The sequence below is a fragment of the Lycium ferocissimum genome, chromosome 3 (genome assembly GCF_029784015.1).
Source record: "Lycium ferocissimum isolate CSIRO_LF1 chromosome 3, AGI_CSIRO_Lferr_CH_V1, whole genome shotgun sequence".
NCBI classification, from domain to species: Eukaryota; Viridiplantae; Streptophyta; class Magnoliopsida; order Solanales; family Solanaceae; genus Lycium; species Lycium ferocissimum.
The window spans coordinates 14,854,641-14,864,563 of record NC_081344.1 but is presented as its reverse complement, the minus strand read 5'-3'; positions in this window follow the sequence as shown (position 1 = coordinate 14,864,563).

Sequence of the window (9,923 nt, the reverse complement as noted above, 5' to 3'; positions counted from 1 at the left end):
AGTAGTCAAATCAGAAAGTGCATAACAGAAAAAGTCATAGGTGCCAAATATCAATCAAACATGTGAGATCAAAACGGGAGAGCCTAAAAAGAGGGAAATTAATTATGGGAGGATTAAGGATTTTGGGAGGTCAGAGCATTTAGAAGTTTGTCCATGCTTTCACTGTTGACACATTGGTCCTGAAGCATCCGGTCCTTGAGCTCATCCACTTTTAGAGTTAATTTCTCATTTTCTATTTTGAGCCTTTCGATTTTAGTTCTTGCAGCCTTCAAGACATCTTGGGACCCAACTTCTTTCTCTCTTTCGGTTAATCAGCCAAGAAGCACATTATCGCCCTTTGACCTTATTGCGGTTAAATAGGACTCCTTTCTCGTGCTCCGGCAGAGTCGAGATTGTGGAGGTGCTTCCAACGCCGCTTTGCCTAGGTATACAATCACACTCTTCTAGAGTTTCCATGGATAACACATGTTTCTTGGATCCATTGGTAGCTCTGTCAGTTCTAACTTTAAAATGCTCAAACACTTTGGTCAGAAAGAAACCATAGGGAAGTCCATATTTTCCTTCTGGTGCATTCAACACCTTGATTATGTGCTCAAACATGATTGTAGGATGGTTGATGGTTTGAAAATTGGCTAATGCTTCTATAAGAACTGGTCCGCGATGGAGGCAATGGTGCGACCTCGATTCTTGGAAGCGGTGGTACGGTCAGCCAACAGAATGAGTTGATCGATACTCGTTTCATTTCCTTCTTCAGAAGTCTTGCCCTCGCACCTGCATTTTCAGCCATGTTTTAGGCAATCATGACCTTGAAGCAGTCCCAATGATAGTCCTTATTCCTTCAGTGGGAACCTTCAGAATCGCTCCTGATACCTTTTCGGTTAACTCAAAATTTGTTCCACTGACAGATGTAATAAGGGTGCCATAGTCGTCAGAGTAGTAGAGGTTTGCAAAGAACTCAACTACATGTGCCTCATAATTATTTGGAATTGGTGGAGCAAACAGATGGCTCCATTTTTGAAAATCAATAATTTTTGTCAGCGATTTTTGGGTCGACCACCCTACCAAGTAATACTTTTTGCTTCTTTAGATTTTCCCTTCTTTCATTTTCATTCTGAGAAACATATTTGCCCACTCTCAGTTTCTTTGAGGAACCAGATTCCTCATTGCTTAAACTTTTCCTTTTTTTTTTTAGGACTTAGATTTGTCACCCCCCCCCCCGGTGTGACTCTTTGTTTTCTGCTCCTTTTTTTTTTGCTTCCTTTCTTTGCTAAGAAATTTCTTTAGCATCATCATTTAAGGTGCAATTTCCACATCCACTACTTCTGGTCTTCTCAGTACCTTTTTCTTTGTTTGCCTTAGGAGTTGATTGTGTCGTTCGAGCAAAAGTAGTTCTCACTCTGGATGCAAGTTTACTCCCAGATCCTTTTCTTAACTTAAAGACAAGTGGTATGTCCTCGTCAGTAGATTCATTTGCATGATCATTTTGACCATGATCTTTCTCAGGTGCAATCTCAGCCAAGGGTACAATATTATGGGATACGGGTTCAGGATTTAACATCAAGTCTCGATTCAAGTTGGGAGAACCTGGTGTCTCATCCCGCACAGGAATTGTCTTGTGTTCATATTCAGACATTTCTTGTGTTGAAGGAACATGTCTCTCCTCTTCTTCTTCTAAAGGTCTAACATTTCCCATTTTACTTAAGGATTTGCAAAACCTGCTATAAGAACAACATCACTATCTATCTTACTGGATTGATTTTGACCAATCCCAGAGATGGTCCCGTTTACTTTTATAGGCCATTCCTTTACTGACTCTTTCACTAAATCATCTCCTTCTCTATGACACCCAGAAGTGAGAGAGTTACCCTTTTTCACATTACTATCTTCCTCAATTCCTTTGTTGATTTCTCCAGTTTGCCCCTCCTAATTGCACATAATTTCTTCCTTATACATGTCTTGAGAGATCGGGTTTTTGTTCTCTTGACTAGATTTCTCTGTTCTCTCGATGGATTGACTAGTAAGTTCTGCTTCATTTTCTTGTCCCTCAATCTCATCAGTATCTCAAAAATATTTTGAGACAGACATGGAGTGCTCACTATTGATGGAGTCAGGTCTCTCAACTTAGTCTGACGATTTTAGAGGAGGTGCTGACTCTTCAGGGGAGTGACTATTGACAGGAGATTTTGGTGAAGTGACAAAGGGATTCTGATCTGAGCAAGTTTGGGGTTTCGGGGAAGATAGAGGCTGATTCAATTTGGGTGAATTTTTGGATTTAGGTGGAGAAGAGGTGAGGTTTGTCCCAGAAGGGGCTTGAGAGGTGAATTCTTTGTTAGACATTATGAGATTTTAACTTAGAGAAGGATGAAAAGGTTCTGAGAGAGAGAGAGAGAGAGAGAGCAGGTTTGTGTGACGACGAGGAGAAGTAAGAGAGTGATTTGAATTTCTGATTTCAAGTGAGGGAATAGAGGAGCTATTATGGCTACTTGAAAAGGGTAAAGTGACGATTGGGTCGAGTTAGAAAAGGTGTAATATTCGGAGGAAGTTTTTAGTATTTCAAGAGTATTGAGACGACACTTAAATGACTCAATTTTTGTTGATGACATAAAAAAGGCAGATCTTGACTCCTTTGTTAATGACACATTATGCTATGTCTCTTCAAGCTTGCATTGTTTCGAGACATCTATGCATGTAGACTGTGAGAAATAGGAGGCATCAAGTATCTTTATGTTTGCTTTGACACGAAATCTTTGATTTCGAGCCTTCTGCACCTTTTCTACATTTCCTTCAAAATTATCCATTTACAAAGTCGTGGGAAGGTATCCTTCCTTAAGCACACGCTTTTCTTTTCTCCATTTAGGCAGATCTTCTCTTTTCTAGTGGTGATCAGGTTCCTCCCTTTTTGTCTTCTGCTTAGCAGTGTCTTCATTTCTCCTTGGTGCATTTATGTTGATAGGATGATTCTCTTCCAAGGAACTGGCTTGTTTCCAATAAGAGTACTCCGACCCTTCTGTTTTAAGAATGTTTTTGCTAAGGGAATGATAGGAGGCAGTGGTCTTTTGTTTTTGCCAAGGGAATGATAGGAGGCAGTGGTCTTCTGAGTTCCACATTCATGTCTGTCCTTTTATGTTAGTCATATCTATGGATGGGGTTGAGGACCAGGTCTTCTGCGGAGATTTTTCCAGCTTGATGTACACTTCACACAGGTTCTCCTGAGGCTCCTTATGCTTATCAGCTTCAGGGCTGATTTTGACTTGCTCAAGTTTGCTTTCGTGCTCACCCTGAGCTTTGTATGATACCTCAGATGACATGTTCATCAGTTCTTTGATGTTGTTGTTTAGAAGAAGGTTTTCTCTAGTAACTTCCTCAACTTGTTCTGGTAGATCTACGAGTCATACGACCATATCGTCCCTCTCTTATTCGCATCTTACTGTCAAGTTTCTCAGCTATCTCCTTCTTCTCTTTAATGAGTCCATGAAGCTCATTTATCAATTTTTTTACCAGGGAGACTAACCTTTTGTGAGAGTGACCTACGAGTCTTGCTTGATTGTCAAGAGGATCTACCTCATTTTATTTGGTTTCATCATTTGAGTCGGTTTCCTCTTCAAATTCCCTCATAGAGTCCTTTCATGCATCCAAGGCCTGCCTCATTGAGTCTTCAGATGCCTCCTTTCTTTTGAGCCTTTTGTCGAGCTCCATATTTCTTGTAACTGTTATGTTGAGGTTGTCCTTGAGGTTTTCACTATGACCCCTTTTCTTGAGGGATTCAACACCTTTCCGAACGATTTTCTGAAATCTATGAGTGAGATATGCAATTTCTAATTCGTCGTCATCACTTGACTCACTTTTTCTTTCAGCATTCAAATTCTTTCTCTTCTCTTCTTTATTTAGTAGAGCAGCCATGTGAACAATCCTTTCTAGGTGTTAACCTTTTAGAAAGAACTTGCTCTGATACCAATTGATAGAGGCTGTGCGTCCACTAAACAATATCTGAGGGACCTGGTTGTATACCAGTTCCCTGATGCAGTGCAGTAAGTAAATAACACAGGATATTACCGTGAAAAACTGCTCGCGGACTAAAAATCATGACCTATCACGTAGGATTTCAACTCCATTACACCAAGCAACTTCAGATTACAACTCTTGCAATCTAGGAATTAACTCCATAATCCCTCCACCCTTACAGTACCCCTACTGCAAGGAACTTTTGACTACGTCTAGCCAAGCCACTAATACACCTAGACTAACCCTAGCCTAGTGTACCACTCAAACGCTTCAGGAAGATTCACTTCCTACAAGCACTTTGAGAGTTCAACACCGTTTGACTACCTCCACCAAACACACTAATACACCTTGACTAACTCTAGCCAATGGTACCACTCAATAGAATGAAGGTGAACTACCTATACAAAACTACTGAGAATTCATAGTACCTACAACAGCTTACTCTTGAGAAGAGTAGGTTTACGAGTTTAAGAATAAACGAACAGAAACTTAACACTCCTGGGACTTAACACAACTTCAGTTGTAGAAGAACGGGTCCTTGGGTTTGTTGAAGCTTTGTTCTTGAGTACACCTTGATGTGTGGAGACTTGCACTTCTGGATCTGAACAATTTCTGGATTTTGCAAGAATCAAATCTTCACTTTAGCATGATGTTTGAATATGTAGAGGAAGAGTGAATGTGACAGCCCGTAAAGCAACTCACACGTTATCTTTGCCCGTTGTATTACTACGTAGTAGTAGCAGGCTTTACAACATAGAGTTGACTGTACGACACTTCAGGAACCTGATCTTTCTGTCATCATAACAGCTTCCTCGAGTAAGTTTGTCAAGTCATCAAAACACCAAAACACAAGGTAGCATGGCTTATCACTAAGCTTCACTCACCGTAACTTTTTCCTGTTCACCAATTTGAGGTCATGCTTCTCCAAGATCGAGTCATGTTGGGAGTGGCACGCAATAGTGCAACAACCCATTCAAAAATCCCGACTAAAAGCTCAGGCTCAACAGGAACCGCTATAAAGTAGCATAGATATGAAGAAAGGGTTAAGGAAAGTAAGAAGCGGTATTATAAAAAAAAAAAAGGAATTCCAGTAAAAGGCTTACGAGTATTATTCCATGCCTCCGGAAATGACTCGGGTGTGGAACGGTGAAGGTGACAGGTCCGGATCATCGCACACCTATGAAGTCATCGCCGGTCAAAATCATTTTCTGGGTTGACCAAATAGCGTCTTCCACGAGGATATAGATGAACCAACCCTCCACAGAACACCCGATGGGCATACAAGTGCATCAAGTGGTCTAGGGTGAATGCAACACCGGCTTGGTCTGCCAGAATATTAATACCGTAGACCAGGCGCCAAATTTAGGAGCAACTTGACCAATAAAAACTCGGTATTGATGGAAAAAGTCTTCAATGATTTAGGGAATTGGGAGGTTGAAACCTATCGCAAAAGGATAGGTATAAACCATGGAGAAAACTTTAAAGTGATGCTTCATCCTGGCTTCAGAGTTAACGGCAGAAATTTCAACTTCGGGAGTGAAGTTGCAGTCCTCTCGAACTTTGGGGATAGTATCAGCAGTTATGAAGAATTTGATTTCCTTGACAGATTGATAGTGGTCGATGATGCTAAAAGCTTCATGATACTTGTTATACCCCATTTAGACCGGGTCAAAGCGGAGTACAACATATTGGTGATTTCCAACTATTTAATTTAAGGAGCGCCACCTAATTTATTTTAAGGGTGAATTAGGACACCTAATTATTAACTAATCATTGCTAAACTAAACTCTATTTTTAAGGGTCTCACGAACCTAATAAGTCCTAGGTAAGGGTTCTAATTATCCTAAAGGGAAGGGGTTAGGCATCCTTTAAGATCCGCTAAATATTTACACGACCAAACTTAGGTTAGTATTAGAAATTAAGACGAAGTACAGTAAATTAGTATCTTATAAATAATTTAAGAAAAAGATATTTCATAAAAGTATATAAGTAATTAAAATAGAGGGCTTTGCAAATAAATAATATAATGCATTTTCTAGACTTAAATAAAGAAATAGCTATTTTCAAAAAGGACTGAAAATCATTTTGTTTTTATAAATCATATATCTTAGTGTCACTTATTTTCAAATAAAATATCTCGTATGAATTTTAAGGGGTTGTAAATAAATGTTGCTTTAAAGAAACTTGAGGGTTTGGGTTTGAAGTTAGCAATAATCTGACTCACATGTTGAGAAAATTATTTGAATAAAACAAAAAAACTTGAGCCTTTTGTTAAAAAAAGGTTTTGATAACTTAAAGATGAAATGCCACTTTTATTTAAAGGGGAGTTGAGTAAAAGTGATAATTTTTTAGTTCACAAAAGGGTTGCTCAATTAAATTAAAAAATGTAAGGTTATTATCCAAAATTTGTTATTAGTGCTCAAAGACATTTCCTTATTTCGGTTGGTGACCGGGTAAAACAAAATTGCTATTGATCTAAAGTATAGTTAGAGGTACGCTACTGTAAAATTAATGACTAAAAAAAATCCTTAACCTATGAAAATATATTAAATTAACAAACTCTTGAAGACGTGTTTCAAAATCTATTGAATTCTAATCCATCATCTCTAACTACCCCCATAAGATTAACTATTTGAAGTACTCTTAACTTAACCGTATCTAGGAAGTAAAATACTCTAACAAGTCAAAAATCCATAAAATATATAAAGTATAAAATTGATGACGCGATGGGAGGGGAATTCCGTTGTTTCTTCCCCTCTGTCGTATTCTGTTTGGGTGCGTTTTCGAGAACATGAGAGGTATCGCTGGAGATGTAAATGCAGATCTTTGGTTTAGCGGCAGCAAATATTAATCTCAAATGAGATTGCTTGCGGCGATGAGAGTCTTTTGTGAAGACTCCATGTCGCTCCCAAAGTGTACATGCAAAGAAAAAGGGAAATAAAGATTAGTATATGTCTAAGTATTTGTATTAAGGCATAAACAATTTACATTTAACCTAAGCGAGCACACAAATTGAGCAAATAAGTCACTAGGCGTCAGCGTAGTATTTAAGAGAAAAACAGTTAGATAGGATCGAGTAGGAGTTTTAAGTTACTTTCATTTTTTTTTTTTTTACAAAAGCATATCCAAAACATCTCTGGAAATGTAGTAATTTGAAGCTAATGCGAACAAACCAAATTAACTCACAACCAATGACCTTTAAAGAGACGAGTTTAATCTGATACTAGAGATCCTGAACATGACAATGATTTACGCACAAGAGAAAATTATGCAGTTTGGTTATAGCATGCTAAAGATGTGAAAAACACATTTCACTCATGCTTCACTACTTCTAAAAAAGACAAACATAAGGAGAAATGTTGCTGAGAACAAGACTACATGCTTGCATTCAGAAAATCATAAATGGAAGACGAGACAAGGTTATTTCCGAGGACTTTAACAAATTCAAAGTGGAACACATAACGGATTAAAGGTATAAGCTGGACATTGAATCGATCTGGGAGACACATCAGAGGAGGACAGCTCTCAAATGTATTTGATGCCTCAACCCTAACATAAACAATTGAAGCTCAAACTTTAAACATATGACTATGGTACATAATCTAATGGTAAGTTTAGATCGCCTAAACTCTGATTTTAAAGGACGGTTTTTAAAGAAAACATCCTAATCTTGTACTGGTTGAAAGAGAAACTGACTAAAGCAAATAAATTCCCAAGTTAAAGCATTAATTTCTAATTTTGTTATTTATATTAATATGAGCATGCCTTTGAAACCAGTACCTCATTAACTCCTAGCAGGAATTCATAATACAAATTAATCTCACATTAAGGCAGCAGCCAATAGCTAAAGCACATTGATTCATTAAGGAATACATAGCTTGAATTTAAATCCACAACACAACAGAAACAGAAAAACATTTGAAGATTTATAAGATTCTTATTACTCTGAAAGATTTATTCACTCAGCTTACCCATGATAGCAGGCCCATACTTTACTCTAAACTATTATTGGTTGTCTTAAAAGGTCACCTTTCTTCATTAGGATATAACAGAACAACTTATGGGAGAAAAACATCTATCCTTTTTCACTTTGATGACATTTATAAGCATCTGACGAAACCTAACATGCTTGAAACATTTTGGAAGAGAGAGGCCTCAAGGATTTCAAATAATGAATCAAACTAGAAAGAGATACTTAAACTATCACACCCCCTATTTCAACAAGATTTCCTTCAAGCTGTTTCGAGATACAATTTAAGCTAGGGAACATACTATTAACCAAATTACGAGACAACTCCAGAGAAAATGCTTCTAGCTACAAAAGGGAAACTTACATTAACTCATGATTTTTCCATAAATCTTTAACACTCAAGGTAATCACATTATTAAGAGATAGAGGCCTATTTTAATGACAAGCAGCAGTTTAAACATCAAGCCTAAATCAGTTTAACTAAATGGAAATAAGAAGGGAAAACTTATTAAAATTGTGATTACATTCGTATATATCAAAACTGGACACGATGGTGATAGCAATCATCCAAAACACATTTTTTCACCCGAATGAATTAAGGCAGCCAATAGCGAGCAAATAAAGGGTTGTAATAAGCAAAATGCTGGGAAAAAAAATGAGAAGGTTACTGATTTTGGTTAATTCCTACATTTGGACTGTAAGACGACCTATAGAGAGAACACAAAATGAGCTGTAGATATCTAACAACAACAATCTGAAAATAGGACTAAAAGTGAGGGAGAGGTTGGTTCGACAAACAACTAGCTATTCAACATTCATGTCAGTCCATTCCTGAAAGTGCAAGCATACAGTTTCGAAACATAATAATGATCTAAAGGGACCTAAATAAGGCAGGAAACAGAAAAGAAACACTCATCATAGGATAAGACATGGTAGCAACATAAGGCACGGGCATGCGTTTTGACAGTAGAGAGGTTAACGGATTCGAGGGCTGACCTATGCTACTATTTAAAACCTAAGGGGGTAATCTCAGACTAGTATCGCCAACGTTGAAGAAAAACATGGATATCGAAGAACTAACGATAACATTCTGACTGTCATTCGGACTTAGAACCAAACAGAACAACTGACCTAGCACACTTTCTAAACCAAAATATCATATGACTAAGTAGAACAGATTCCAATTATGGGCATACCAATAAATTAAAAACCAAACAATAGTAACTTAATCATCCACACATGAACTTATATGAAGACATCAACACTACTAAACTGAAACCAAGCTAAACTAAATTAGGGCATGAGCACATAAACACTGTTAACCGAAACTAAATTAACTAAAACGACATAAACATATACAGATGTTACTGAGCTACTAAACCGGAACTAAATCAACTAAACAACGAAACATACATGAACAAATAAGTGCTACTAAGCTACCGGAACTGAAATTAAAACTAACTAAAAGAAGGATTGTTTACCTCTTTCGAGTGCGTCAACCGAGGCTTCGAGTCTCGGATCTATACTCGAACGCGACGAACCCGAATCTACTTAACTCAACCCGCTTTCGATCAAAAAAAAAATGGAGCGATTTCTTGACGATTTTTCTGCCCTCTTTCTTTCTCTTTTTTTTTTTTTTTTTTTTTAAAACTATAACTATATATTTTTTTTTAAGGATCAGATTTCGCCCTCCCCTTATGACCAAACAAGGAAAATATTAAGCCCCTATTTTCAGCAACTACAGCTAACTTAAGGCTTTTTAGAGATGAACGATCGTTAGGAAAACCAGAAATCCTCCTCCCCCTATTTATAATCAAGAACTAGGGTTTTCAAGGTCCAAATTTTGGGCGGGATTTTGAGATCCCTTTTCGAAATCTAGTCCAAAAATCTGGTCAAAGTGAACGTTGACATATTTGGACGAACTTGCGGACCATCACGTGATCGATTCAGA